This window comes from Daktulosphaira vitifoliae, unplaced genomic scaffold (assembly GCF_025091365.1).
Source record: "Daktulosphaira vitifoliae isolate Bord-2020 unplaced genomic scaffold, ASM2509136v1 Scaffold_3, whole genome shotgun sequence".
Classification (NCBI taxonomy): Eukaryota; Metazoa; Arthropoda; class Insecta; order Hemiptera; family Phylloxeridae; genus Daktulosphaira; species Daktulosphaira vitifoliae.
In genome coordinates, this window is record NW_026099574.1 from 19,528,797 (window position 1) to 19,544,496 (window position 15,700).

Here is a 15,700-nt window from a genome sequence, read left to right on the forward strand (position 1 = left end):
AAATAATAATTCATTAATCAATAATTTAAATTAGATATTTTATAATGTTGTATTGAAATTTATTGAAATGCTGTGTAATATTTAATTCGACATTTATTCAGGTGTTAATATGCTAAAATTATTTAAAATATAAAAAAATTTTAACTCAAAATAACCTACAAAAAATATACGTATTTCGTAAACAATGTTAACATTATCAGCGTTAATCACATACACAGAAAACATATAACTTAATATTATTTAAAATTAATTTTTATTTACATAAAATAAAACTAATATTTTAAATATATGTTTAATTTTAAATTATATTAGTCACAAGTGACCAATTCTTTTTATTTAACATATTTTTAACATATTTATTTAACATTAAATTATAAAAATAATTTCCTGGCCCAAGTGACGCATTTTTATAAAACTAAAATAGTATATAAAAAATTCATAACGATAATCAGATCACGTTTTGTAATTATACAAAAAATTAATTAATTTTTCATCGTAACTTCTATTGTGATTACCAACGCGATTTCATATTATTGTATTCTAATGCATAAATAATTAATACTATAAATACCAATGGCTATAGAAAAATTAACTTAAAAAATATAATCTTTTAAAATGAACAAATATATATTATTTTAAGACTTTCTATATTGTGAGCTAATAATCAGTAAATTTTATTTTACTTATTGAATATTGTGCCCTCTAAATAACATTTTAAATTAAAATTACGAATTTAGAAAAGGAGATATGTCTTATTAAAATTTATTTAGCTTTAATTACACATTTATAAGCTGAGTAATATAGTGTAATATGAAAATATAAGTTATATAGCATTCTAGGTATTTGAATAAAAAAAAGGTTTCAATGATTAATGAACTATTAGTTGGCGTGATATAAATTAAAATGGTAACAAAACTCAACTTAACTATTTAGTAGTTGTAATATCTGACAATATTGTAATATAGTAATATTATTATAGTATACTATCAGATACCTCATATTAAAAGATGTATTGTAACTAGTGGTGTAAATTTTAATGAATACTTTTGAAAACGTATTGTTTCTCTTTTAATACTTACTATTTATTACCTTTTTATTAAAGATGTAATTTAGAGAAATTTAAAAGAGGGCTCCAAAGTCTTTAACAGTCGCTGTTAATTATGACAATTACATGTAAATTTAAATAGAAGTATTATAAAAGAGGGAAAAAATTACATTGAATCCACTGCTGCAAATTTTGTTCAAATTGTGCATTTGTTTCCCAATATCTATAGCATATTTATAAATACCTATAACATATTCTTTGTTTAATCCATTTAATGTATTTAAATTGAATAAATTAATGCAGCTTCTATTATTATATTATTTAAAAATAATGCGACGATAAAAAAAATGTAATTGACTTAATAAAATTAATACCATAAATAATTAAAAAATACAATTATTTTTTCAAATAATCTAACCATATTTTTTGTAAGCTATTTTTTCATAAAAATTTAAAAATAATGTTCACATGAATATACAGAATGATTGATTTATCGTTGGTAATTAGACTTCTTATAAAATAACAACAATTTTAAGAAGTTATTTTAAATTAGTTAAACAAGTTGGATTAACAAAAAAATTTAACATCTAATTAGAGACAGTGATATTAGGCATTATAATTAGCAATTTATAAGTAAAATTTTATTAAATCCATATAAAATTGATTATTTATTTTTACTAAGCAACTCTTGTATGATGTTCTGAAAACCCTGATGACTTGTACATAATAAGTTTATTTGACAAGAGAATGTTGGGATGTGACCATGAACATATACAGGCCAATATTAATTTGTTTGGATTTTGACCTAAAATTTCTAATTTATATAAAATTTTAACTGAAATAATCATTATTAAATATTGACATATAATTATATGTTCAAACTTAAATCAATTTTTCTTCTAATCAAAATAAACAATGTTTGTTATTTAGTATCTATGTAAGCTTTTTAGTTCGAGTTAATGTTAAAACAATCAATAATTAAAAATATTAAACTTGAATTATTCAAGTTTAATATTTTTAATAAAACCTTTAATTAATTTATTTTTTCAGTATTTGATGGACATAAAATTCTTAGTTTTATGCTTTTGTCAAGCTTATTATTTAACCGTCATGTTAAAACAAGTTTAAATCTTATTTTTAATTTACTTGATGTGTTTTGTCCGTCAACAATATTCTTATTTTAAATTTAATTAATTTTGCATATTACATATGAATAATGCCTAAGCAAACAAAAATTAAAGAAAATCGTTTTATGTAACAAAACTTAACTTGTCAATTGTGTTATATTATTTACAATACTTAATAAATTGTGTGTGTTTTTGTATTCTCATTATTTCTTTAGTGTTTTTAATGCATTGTTTTCGATTATAATTAAATATGTTAAATAATCTTAAATTTAAAAAGGGCTAATATTACAAACAAAAATATAAAACATAATACCAGAGTTTCACAATTTACAAAAGTTTGTCCAATGATTTCATTCTAATATTCAGTGCATTAAATTAACAGATAGTTACCCCAAGACAATTGGTCATCATTATTTAAGCCAATGAATGAGTAAAAAAATAATGTCTAAAACTAAATACGTATAAAATGATATAATGTTTATTATAGGAAGGTTAAAATTTTCAGTTCAATAGAAAATTAATTAAAAAATATTTTTTATATTTTGATTAAAATCCAATTGGACTCAACATTATTTTCACTTTTTAAATTGTGTTTATTTCCAAATTTGAGTATTTAGCCATATATTATGTATGATTGTTTTTCAATGTAAATAACTCTATTCAATACGTAATTTCGAACCTGAATGAATTCACCCGATAAAAATAATTAACTATGTTAAAAATGTATATAATAATTTAAATCATAACTGTTTAATATCTTATAGTAACACGTATAGTCAAAAAAGCATTTTAAATTATGTATCACAGAATGTTGATATTTCAAAATAATAAAATGTTTGTTATTTTTTATTAATTTTTAAAAATGTATGTCTAGATAATATCGGTTGTCATGCTGATAATTATGTTAAAGTAGTTAATTAAATAATAATAATAATAAGTGGTGAAAACTGTAATCACGAAAATATTTATATCAAAAATAAAATAACTTGTATTATTTAATTTTCCAGAAATTTTTCTAAGCATATTAGCTAAGTTATAAATTAATGTATTGTGTATTAATTTAAAATACGAAGAAAAATATTTAATTATGGTTATATGGTGTTTCAATTTTAATAGATTTTATTTTTAACTTATTTGTTTGAATAAAAAATCAGGTATATAAAAGAACAGTGCTTGGAGTAACAAACAGTTTTAGAATATTGTTAAACATCTACAGTTTGCTTTTTTTAGGAAGTAAATAATTCTTGATGATTTTGACATTAAGATGACAACAGTAAAAGCTCGAAGCTATACGATTTTGTTTTTCAGACAGTCGTATTGTTTTAATATTCTATAATATGTTAAAAACAGGCAAGGCAGTAGATTTTATATTGAAGTAAAGTATAGTGTTCCCAAAAATGTATTTGCTGTCATAAAAACGATTTCAGACTATACTTAGTTTGTTGACTTCCAGTCTCTGCCTTTTTTTTTATTTCGTACTAAATTATTTACTGTATAACCTTTTTCTATATATAAAATCTTTCTTATTTAATTTGAAATATACTTAAATTAAACTGTTATTTATCTAACTTTTACATTTTTAAAATCATGTTTAAAACCGTGAGATTTAACTTAAGCAATTAGTAATTTCATTACTGCATTATATTTTGGCAGAAGCGTATAATTGATTTGTAATTTATAAAAATAAAAAAATACAAGCTGTAATTTTTTTTTAATTTTTATTTACTATGCTAACTATTAGAGGGACGGTATGGCAGAGTCAGTAACGCTGCAGTGTTTGATGCGCACTGTCTCGGGTTCGAAACTCGGTCACGGGCAGCTTTATTGGCCGAATAAGAGATCAGTTCGGTAATTGGAGTCGCCATTCCTATCTCCGGCGACAGACTAACTACCCGTGTCTTGGAGTCTTTAATGGGCCGATAAAGCGATAAAAAAAAAAAATACTAAATATTAAAAGTACACTATTATGTTTGTTTGGTATATTTTTTTGGCCTTAGAACTATTTAAAAAAAAGTACTGTGCCTCTCTTGCATATATAAAGATAAATGGGCAGAGAAAATATTTTTATGACCTATAAAACAAAGGATAAGAAGTAGTTTTCGTATTACAAAGAAAGGAATATTGTAATATGAAAAGCAGTTTTCGTCGATGTATTTATTTGAGAAAAAAAAAATTTTTATTAGTTAGATAAGATAAGCTTTATAATGTAACCTATTCGTTTTATTCATATTTTACATTTTCACAAATATTTAAGAAACTAAAACAATAATTCATATTGTTAGCAGTAATTTACACATTCATTTAAGTCTTTTATTTATGTTTGTTAAATTAACACGAAGTAAAACAAAAAATTAACAAGATAGAGTTTGAAAAATCCATGCTATTCAATTAAGTACTATATATTTTAAAGAAACTTCTACCAATTAGTTAATTACACAGGTTATAGAAACTACCAAGTGAGTAGAGACAACTCGCTTTATAGTAATTATTTATAGCACCTTTGGTTAAAAATAATTGAGTATGAGACTAATTAAAAATCTAATTATAACTTTTTCCACGCATTAAAATTTATGTATTTTATTTTATTGATAGCCAGTAGTTACTAATAACTATACAAACAACTTTTTTAATAAGTCAGTATCTCGTTTTAAAGTTTCTTAAAGTATCATAATAATATGTCCTCGCTATAATTTTTCATTATTTTGTTATTATTCATACCAAACAAAATTTTCATTTATTGACATTGCTATCATGATCAAATACATTTATAAATAATTAAATCCATTATTAGTATAATTAGTAAAATATAGAATAATTTTTTAAATTTAACTTTCACTTGAGACCATTTTAAACAATAAACTTTTATGAAACTTTTTATTTCAGTTTATTGACCTAGACCATGAAAAAAATTACAAATTCTTTAATCAAACACTATAATTGTTAAAATTATTTAAATCTAAAAAATCATTACTTCAAATTCCGTTATGTACTATTTATTTTTTTAATATTTTCAAAGAATGGAAGTTATAATACTGGTATAATTTTCCCGTAATTCTACAACTATAATATTTAATTTGAGTAATTTCAAATATATAAATAGAGTCTTAAAAGTTTTATGGACGATTTTTTGAGGATGATGATTATTGTTCAGTATGTGTTATCGTGCCTCTTAATTAGTTGATAAATTGTAGATATCGTTAATTATCGATTAATATACATACTTTTCGTGAAGATTTTAATAAAACCAATTTTTTATTAAATGGTGTTTAATTGAAATTATAATTAGATATAATACAGTTATTGGTAATGAATTAAATATATCTTTGATTGTATGTTAGGTTTTACTTACAAAATGTGGTCAAATTTAAAAATTGAGATCATAATAAAAAAAACTTTTCAATTTTGCTTACAGTTACTAAAGTTCAAAATACATATTTACAAAACGTTAACAAAAATTAAACGTAGAAATTTCTTAGTTTAAGAAGATAAAAAAAACTTGTTTCCGTATTGAAAAAATTGTGGGTTTTATTATACATTCACGAAGTTTCTTTAGTCGTAGGTGAGTACTACTTTCTAAGGAAACTTATGCAATTTTACTAACATCTGTTGAGTAAATAGTGGCAATTTCTGATCGTGGATATCTCTCTCGTCTCCCATGGCGATACTGTATGACCGGTTCGGACGTGTTCGCGAGTCGTCGGCTATCGTCCCTTTCACAACAAGCGTCTGTCGTTTTTGTTTTTTTATGACTCGTTATCATTCTATGTACTCGCATCTCACGTCTTGTGTCTCAAAAAATCGCAAATCGTCAGATTATTGAACCACTCGTAGTTTTTGTTCCCTTTTAGTCTTTAAACGTTACTTTTAAAAAGGCTTGCACACTAGGCGTTTAAACGCACGCGTACGCGTTTTTTAAAACGTGGCGATTAATCGCTTTATATAAAACACTCGCATTTAAATTGAACCATGCACACTATGACAAAAAACATGCGTTCGGACGCGACCGATTGCTAAAATTAAACAATATAAATCGCATGTTATCATTGCCACGGGGCGATTAAACGCCGCGATTTTCAGGCACGTAAAAAGGCTCATTCAATTTATTTTCACGAAAAAATGTCGAAAATTATCGATTTTTAAATTGGTAATTTTTTTAGTGATTTCTCCTTTTACGGGGAACGAGGGAAATTTTTTCAATTTTTGAGGGTAATGTCTTCGACTAGATACTATTTGTGATCTTTTTACGTATCGTTGAAAGAAATCGGTTCGGTGATAGTTGACAAAAAGTGGTAACAGCCACAAAAAAAAAATGATCATATAATAATATTTTTATGTTATTTTTTAGGTTAGGTTGGGTTTTTTCTTCAGGAATTACCGTATAGACGTAAGGTAAAATACTAGTAAAAATCTTGGGAATAACTCCTCAAAGTTAAAAAATAAACTGGAATTTAACCTTCTCGAGGTCTTTATAAATTTCGGAGATGAACCCAATGTCTACAAACAGTTGATTTTTATTTATTTTTTGTTTTTTTGTACAGTGATGATACATGGCGTATACAACGCATGCAACTTCTATATCATCTAATGTTTCCATTGTAACTTATTTAATACTTTAAAAAATAAAAAAATAATCAGAGCAAATGCTACCACGAGGAATTTCTTAACTGCTGTGATTATACTGTACCTTTTGGCGGGCTAATCTTCTTTAATAAAGACGCGTCAAAACTCTTGCAGTGTGCACATGAACGGCGTTCTCGTTTAAAACCGCCGCGTTTTTAAAAACGTGAACGCATCCGATTATACGCCTAGTGTGTAAGCCTCTTAAACGTTATAGTTAAACGTTAAACTATTGTACATTTGTATAATCCATCGTGTACTTGCGTCTTACATAACCATTTATTATTAATATTTACTTAATTGAAACGATCAATCATTACCACTTTCGCTGTCGTCTCAACTCTCATCACATAAGTTTACAATTTTATTTTCTATTGTGTCATATTTTATTAAATTGTTAGATTAGTTATTGTTAGTATGTAAGTTATCCCCTCTCCCTTTATTTTTTAAGTTTTGATCTTTGCAGAACTATAATATACATGTTCATATTTTCATAAGCATTAAAAACAGATGTACCTATTTTTCATTCCCCTCTTATTCCTACTTTGTTTCTACAAATAAACAACCTATCATAATAGTAACAGACAGTCATCGTTTGATATTAAAAAGTTGCATGTTACAATATTTTTACTTTTCTAAGGCTATTGTTTTAAAAGATTTTTGTTTTTCTTTAAAATCTATATTACAAATAGACGAAATACTATTAAATAAATTAAATTTTGATCGCTCCTGTGCACTCCCTAGTGGTTTTGTCTTGAAGCAGCACTATAGTAAAAAGGCACACCATTCAAATTTTTTAATGCCTCAGAGAACAAGTATCTATTAGTCATGCGAATAATGAACTCATTAATCATGTCGATTACGTGTATAAATAGTAACCTTATTTGTTTTGTTTCACTTCTAATCCTAACTATTATAGAATCGTCGGACTATCAAAATCGCACGTTTCGCGACCAAAACGATATAAATGAATACAGTTATCCAAAAACTGTGGACTAAGCTATTGGCGACATATTATACCATCATTATCAGTGTAGTCACGAAATACGTTAACAATGTATTATTAGGTCCAGCAATCTAATAACAATCGAATAAATGTAAATTAGAATTTTGTTTGTTCCTTGCAAATCAGTTTAGTTTTCTCCTATAGTATCATATGTACAATTCGTTATTGGTCAAGCAATAATGCATAAATTCACTATTATTTGATTATTCAAAGTTGTTTTGAATAATCAAGAACCATCCTTTATGTATCAACAAGATATGATCGTTTTATCTAAATAATCTCAAGTTAAAATAACTGAGATTATATTAAACTGACAAATAACAATTATATTACACAAATTACGATAAATATAAATAACACTACATCGTCATCAAATGTTTATTTATTATTTGTTTTAAACGTTGATTAGATTAAAAATAACTTATTTTATTATTTTCAAGTTTTATGAAATTAACTTTTGTTTGAATTAGTGTAATATTATTCGTATGTCGGTAGTACCCCGACGCAGACATAAAAAGTAATACACAAATTAATTAATATTATTTTATCGACAAGTTCGTCGTTTTAAGCTCTTCTCGAGTCCTCCCGTTGGATACACTGGTCAGTTCCAATCCCTCAAATTAGTGAACTACTAAAAGGGTAGATTTTAGACCCATCAGCGCGGTCTAGCTCAAAAGTAGCAGACTGAAGGATGGCTCCTCGTCAGCCACCAGCACAACTACCTTTGCTTACTGTACTTACTAAATAACGGTTAAGCCCAAAAACTAGCCAACACGCACACTAATTGTTAAGATCAACTAAAAGACCAGCAGTCCAACCTCGACTTTTGCCGCACACACACAAACAATTTTAACAGCACGGTGAATATAAAATATTTACGTTAAGTGCAGGTTTTTAAATAGTTACTTTATTTAAGGAATGTAATAAACACAAAGTCAAAATGTAATATGAAAATTTAACACAAAATAAATTAAATCGTACAGAATACAAAGTTACTCGCACCAAACGTCCTGACTCGTAACTCGACGTTTCTTCGTCAAAACGTCAATTCTCCCATACTTTTCATGTTTCATTTTATATATTCTTTTTCCCACCATTATTAATTTGCTTATCCTGCATATTCCTTTTATATGACATTATTTTATTGCGCAAGAATTCAAAAATTGTTTACTAGTGTTGTAAAACTTATATTATACTAAAATCGCCGTTATTCAATATTTCCTCAGCTATTTACTACATATATTATTACTTATAATATTATGTTATCAGTTATACATATATGTCACATATTATAAACATACAAGATCACCAAAACAGGGTTCTCTCATTTAAAATACAAAGTAATGAGTTAATTATGGGATAAAATGTATTTATTGTAGAGATTATTAAGTACCGCCTACACGCAGGACCCTCATTATAATTAACCAATTAGAATAGAAAGCCTCAGCTTCCAAGTCACGGTAGGGATTGCTGGGCTACCCTCTTTGGACTATAAAAAGCCATTTTTCCTCGTCTAAACCAGTTCTTTCGGTAATTTTAATATACACAAAATCTACGACACTCTACTTAAGATTTCACTCTCTGGGACTATTTTTAATTAATTTGGATTTGTGACAAAAGTGAATTTTGTTTTGGTGAATTTTTTTATTTAATAGTAATAATTGATTGTGAGCTTTTCTTATTGGGTAGCTAGTAATGAGCTTAATGTCTTTGTTCTAACGATCATCGTGCCGGCGGACAGAGCAAAGAAACTTACGAATATATTTTTAGTGTTTAATTTTTGTCTTGATGATTATTGTGCCGCATCCTTTCAAGGCGCTAGCGCCGGGACACATTGAGCCACCACAAATCCGCCTTGATAAATTTTTTACATAGATATAAATATTTCTGAATCTTGTTTTGGCCAGACCAAAGGAAGATTTAAGAAATATTGGTGTCGATATCTCAATAAAATATATTCTCTCAAAAGAAAATACGTATTCAACCACCATAAAAAATTAAATAAGAACAAATTATAAATTATATTTCTAATGAAATTTATAGCGTTTAGAGTTTTTTTTTTACAAATAAAATCAGTCATAGATTTTGTGTAATTATGTCGTATTATTTAAAATTTGAATTGTATTTATGTATTTATTAAATTTGTAAGTAATTATATTGACTATATGACGTGTAGTGTTAATCGTATACTCAGTGCATTTAATACCAGACACAACGTTGGATTGTTTGGAATATTATTGCGTTACATAGGACGTAAGGTAAGTACAATTTTAACTATGCTTTCGAACCTCCAACAATCTATTGTGTAATAAACCATTAATAAAATTAATAAAAATTAAATAGAATTATACAAGTTTAATAATTTAACATTCTAAATATTTTCCAATCAAATTCAATATTTTCTACCATTCTTATTATTTTATTTTTGGTTTATTACATTAGATATTTATTAGTTCGCAAAAATGTGTATGTTACTGCCTATAATTTAAATAAAATCAAACTAGGTTACCCGTAACGTAATATGATAATGTAAAAACACAATAATAAAGGTTATTAATATTCTCATCCAAATCATCTTCGACCTAAATAAAAATACAAAATTCTACACTCAACAATTATAGACTGTAGACAATGCAAACTCAAGTTAAACGCAAGTTTTACATTGTACATTTCTCATAAGAGTTTAATACGTTAGCTGCACTCAGGGTTAATGGACTAGTATCATATCACGTATGGTTAAAGAGTACTTCACGTATCATTATTTTGATATTATGTCTTAAATGGATTTTATTTCAAACATGTATCTTTGCACAACTATACAATAGCATGCACTTAAAGGATAAAATGATACATCGCATGAAAGAATTTAAACAGTATTAAATATTTCTTTATGGTTACAATTTTTATTATAAAAGAAATTTTTTTCTCGTAATTTTATGATTTCAAAACTAATTTTTGTTCACTAAACACAACGAGGTTACTTGAGAATTTCCATATTTTAAATATAGTTCCGTTATAGCCAAAGGCGGTATTTCTGGTTGGGCAACCAATGTTTTTACTCTTAAATATAATTTTGACTAAACCTAAATTTATAAAATAAAATACACGATAAGGCTTGTAATAATATGTGTACACAAATAGTGTTCAAAGAATTCAATAACAGACTCATCTGTTTATGCACAACAGATTATTCAAAAATATATTTTGGAAGTTAATCATTTTTAAAAGTTTGTTTTAAACATGTAAAATATTTTATTATGCATGGAGCTATTTGAAAAACGAATAAAAATAATTACTTTTTTCTATTTTTAATTTTAATATTTTTGCACTGTTTAGAACCCTAAATAAAATAAGTTTGGAGTACAATAGTCGTAGAGCATTATGGCTAGTTAGTAATAGTATCACGGCATTCTATGTCATCTTTTTTTTTAATAACTAAATAATATAGCTTTATGTATTGCGTCGAATAAAAGCATTTCAATAGATAACTTTTTGTTGTGCATGCCAAAACGCTTAAAGGTTGTTTTTCTCATACTAATATTATCGAGTAAGTTTCCAATAATCATCGAATATATCCTGTTTGACTGAAGTAGTGTGAAAAGAAAATGATAAAAATAATAAACCAATTTTATGAAATAGTAACAATGCATTTCTTCAAATCTTGAATATGGAAAACTTAAAAACGAAAAACTTTACTAGAAAAATATTGTATTTGTTTTTGGTTAAATTCAAATATGTAACAATGTGTCATATCAATATAAATAGTACAAGTTTTAATCACTAGCGAAATAAGAGTAACTAAATTTATATCAATAAGTTTCTAACTTCTATCAAAATTCATTTGAACGAATATAGAACCTTATTAAATACAGGTATTTTATTTTAGTCTATTTCAGCATGTAATAATAAAGATTGATAGCTAAGATTACATTTTAGTAAATGGTTTATAATACCATTATTAGTGAACAAACATTTATGTACTACAATGTACAGGACTTAAATTAATTCTACTTAAACCTACCATTATATTTTTTTCTATTTATTATCTTGCCACATTTATCTACGCGCTTTATCTTTTATCCTATGTTGAAGAACAGCTTATGTTTACAACTTTTTTTTATTCCTGGAATCTTGCTTTTGTTTGTTTGACAAATATGAAATTCCAGATGTTACATAGTAATTTAACGAAACATTTACATTGAGAGTATTTTTTGCACATTAACATTCTGTTAGCTTTTAATGAAACAACTTATAAGATAACGTTTACAATCAACTGTCTTAATGATGTAAATAAATGAATTATGTTTCAATAGTGTTGCGAAATTTCCGAAAATTTAATACTGGAAATTTTTATTTAAAAATTTTATTTTGCTATTCTCTTTTGTAAACCAACTCTAAATTTAGTTTTTAATAACTGTGGACAGTACAACCAGAAAATAATTTCAATGGGGTAGGTGTGACTCTTTTTTACACACTAAAATTCGTTGTTACACTACTTGATAATAAGTGAATTTTAACAGCAGCGTGCTAATTATTTGTAGAAAAGCTGTTTTTATTTATGCATTACTTAAAATCTCGAGTATTATGATATATTATACAAATATTGTTACACTAAAATACATGTAGTGATTACAAAATTGTAAAACTATATTCAACTTATGAAATTATTAAAATTTTAACTTTTGAAATATTATTTCTTTTATACTTGATTACACTATATACATGGTTTTATGGTTTTAAGTTAAAATAAATGAAACAACTTAAATTGTTATTAAATTATCAATTTTCATATATTTATATATTTAATGATTTTTTTTTGCTAATATCTTTCAAACAAAAATAATAAAATTATAAAAGGAGCCCTTTTAACATGAAGAGTGCCTTTCAATAAAATATGTTTAAATTTACTTATTTTTCAAAAGCGTCACTAATTTTTTCGACAAATAAATTTAAAAATAAATTCTATTACTAAAGTCTATTGTTAACAGACTTAATAATACAAATACGACTTATTATTTATTTTTAATTATAATTTAAAAAACTTTGTAATATTAATCGGTTTATATAAACCAGTATCATTAAGTTATTTTGGAGTAACTCAAAAGAAATCTATAAATAATAAATCCATCAATTTATCAGTAATTCACTTTACTAATAGCTTCTAGAAGTGAGCATTTAAAATTAAAAAATAATCATTTCATGGAAAAATTCAATCTTTCAAAAACTATTATCTAATTGATTTTTTCCGCAGTTCATTTTCTCCGAGAGTCCTATTAATTTATTAATTATTTTAAATGACAATCACATCAATTGAAAAACAAAAAACATATTAAAATGTTCACAATTATTAATATTCTACATCATCAATCTTTTTATTCAATACTTTTATTGTAATATTTTTGAAACATATCTTTAATGTAGTTCTGTAAATGGTTCAGCAAAAAAGTTATTGAAGTGATTTTTTTTTGAAATTACTACAATTGTTTTAAATTAAAGCACATTGACATGTTTTATAAATTTCAATGGTTGATAAATTTTCCGTATCAAACTAACAATTCAATATTTTAATGATCCATTTCGTATTACATTCTATAGCAACCCAGTCAAATTGTATTCATTGTTGGTATGGTACATAAAACAGAAAGGAAAAAAAAAGCAATATGTCCACAATACAACAAATAGACAATCGATAAAATAATATTAATGATTTTTTACGTTACCTCTTTTCACACATAAACTTAATGTATACGTACTAACCGTGAAATGACACAATATCGTTTTCTCCATTTCGAACTCTCTTACCACAATTTCAAAACTAATCAAAATTCCATCAAAGTAATAAAATCAATCTCAAGAGATTCAGGTAGTTTAAACGCTTACAACTATTGAACATCAGTTGATTTTTCTAGAAAGTGTTAAAATCATCAACTATAAAAAGTCATGTGTATTACATCCTCTAAAGATTTATATAAATAATGACTAACAGGGTAAAAAATTTTATTTTGAAAACCCTAGAGTATTTAATATATATATATATTTTGCCTGTTACAAGCAAGGTTTTCATCGGAACTATATGAGAAATTACAAAATACAAATCCGCGTTATTTGACGTTATTACAGTAGCAGACTCAACCAACGTTCCGATACGTGACTTTTTTTTCAAACATTCATGTCCGTTAACTCATTTTAGTGTGACATTTTAACATTCAACGTATCAGACAGTAGTCCACTCAAATCGGTAATTTTAGATAAAAAAAATTATTATTTTTCGTGCCAAAATTAATAAAGAGCATCTAACTCATTATTTCAATGGTGGTATACAAATGCCATCTTTGTAAACTAACTTTGTTTAATAATAGGTTTTAAATCTAAATTGTTACCTTTAATGTACGAACTGTAATTTTTATTTAAATTTACATTTTTTTTGTAAGTTATTGAATGATCTAATAATAATAATACAAGTGTATTATTATCTAATTTTATAGTTAAATATAAATTCTCAAACTCAAGCATTGACAAGTGAAATTGAGAAAACGTTAAATTGTAAATTTAAATCAAATTTTCTATTTAAGTTTACTGATTAGGAAATTAGTTTTAACGTGACTTTATTTGCATTCTTTATGGTCAACTAAACCATTAATAATCAACTTTAAAATTTAGAATGATGTAACTATTTTAAATATTCATTTTCCATTTTGAAACTAAATCGGATATTTTATAAATTTTTATAATTTTAACTCTCAATCAATTTTGAAAGGTAAATGTTATTTATAGTTACAAAATTTAAATACCTATTTATTTATGGATATTTGAAAAAATATTTAATTTTAGAAAATAAATTGTGTATGTATTTTATTCATTTTAAAAAGTTTGTTTGTATAAAACCAAGTGTGGGTAGTCCACGTTTTACCACGTCATGCATAATTATTCTTTAATGTTTTAAAAATATCTGTTTACAACTTATAAGTATCATTCAACTTATATAACAACTCAGCAATTTTTCGTTTTTTATTTTTAAAATACTGGAATCAATCTATAAGAATAGGAAAAGAAGTTGTACTTTTAAAAAGTTTAATGGCCTTACAATAAGTACACTGCAATATAATATGAGTAAGATAATGAATGAACATTAAATTCAAAAGCTACTCTTTGATTTTACAAAAATTATTAACATTTTAAGAACTCAAAAATATAAATTGTTATTAATGAAAATCGTGTGTGTATTGTAAATGGGAAGGTACCGTAATAATTTTTTGAGTTACGGTAGGTTTTCGGTTTTTATTAGCTTCGATGCGAAGCGGAGAAGGTATTAATTTTACTATTATGTGTTTTTTTTTTTTTTTTATGTCTGTTGCCACTTTTTCTCAGCTCTCACTGGACCGATTTCTTTCAAAAATACGTCAAAAGATCACAAATCGTATCTAGTTGAAGACATTACCCTTAAAAATTGAAAAAAATTCCCTCGTTCCCCGCAAATGGGGGAAATATCCAAAAAAATTACAAATTTAAAAATCGCTAATTTTTGAAATTTTTTCACTTTTTTTTCTTAAAACTTCCATAACTTTTTGAAAAATCAACAAATCAACATAATTTTTTTTTATACTAAAACCTTAGATATTTACCTTTCATTTGATATCATTTTTTTGAAAATCTATCACTTAACCTGCTGCTCATTGGGGGAGATTTAAAATGGCAACTTTTTTTACAAAAATTAATTTTTTCAACTTAATTTTTGAAAATGTTCCGGAAAGACTGCGTCCTTTAAACATATATCAAATTAAAGCTTATTTTATGTACTACAAAATGAAAAAAAAAAATTTGTCCCGACACTTTTTTTTCTACATTTAAACGGCTGCCGTAGTTAAAAAAACACTATTTTTGTGTTAAAATTTTCGATTTTCGATT

The 15,700-nt window shown here is 25.3% G+C and overlaps 1 protein-coding gene and 1 long non-coding RNA gene across 2 annotated transcripts in view; one reads left to right on the plus strand and one right to left on the minus strand.

The window, feature by feature from the left end:
• Window positions 1–15,700, minus strand: part of LOC126901624 (G-protein coupled receptor dmsr-1-like) — a 58,625-nt gene that overhangs the window by 19,232 nt on the left and 23,693 nt on the right. The window lies entirely within an intron of this gene.
• LOC126901646 (uncharacterized) overlaps window positions 9,973–15,700 on the plus strand; it is a 26,522-nt gene continuing 20,794 nt past the window's right edge. The window contains exon 1 of the long non-coding RNA XR_007703075.1: window positions 9,973–10,053. This is a non-coding gene — a long non-coding RNA (uncharacterized LOC126901646). The remainder of the gene's footprint in view (window positions 10,054–15,700) is intronic.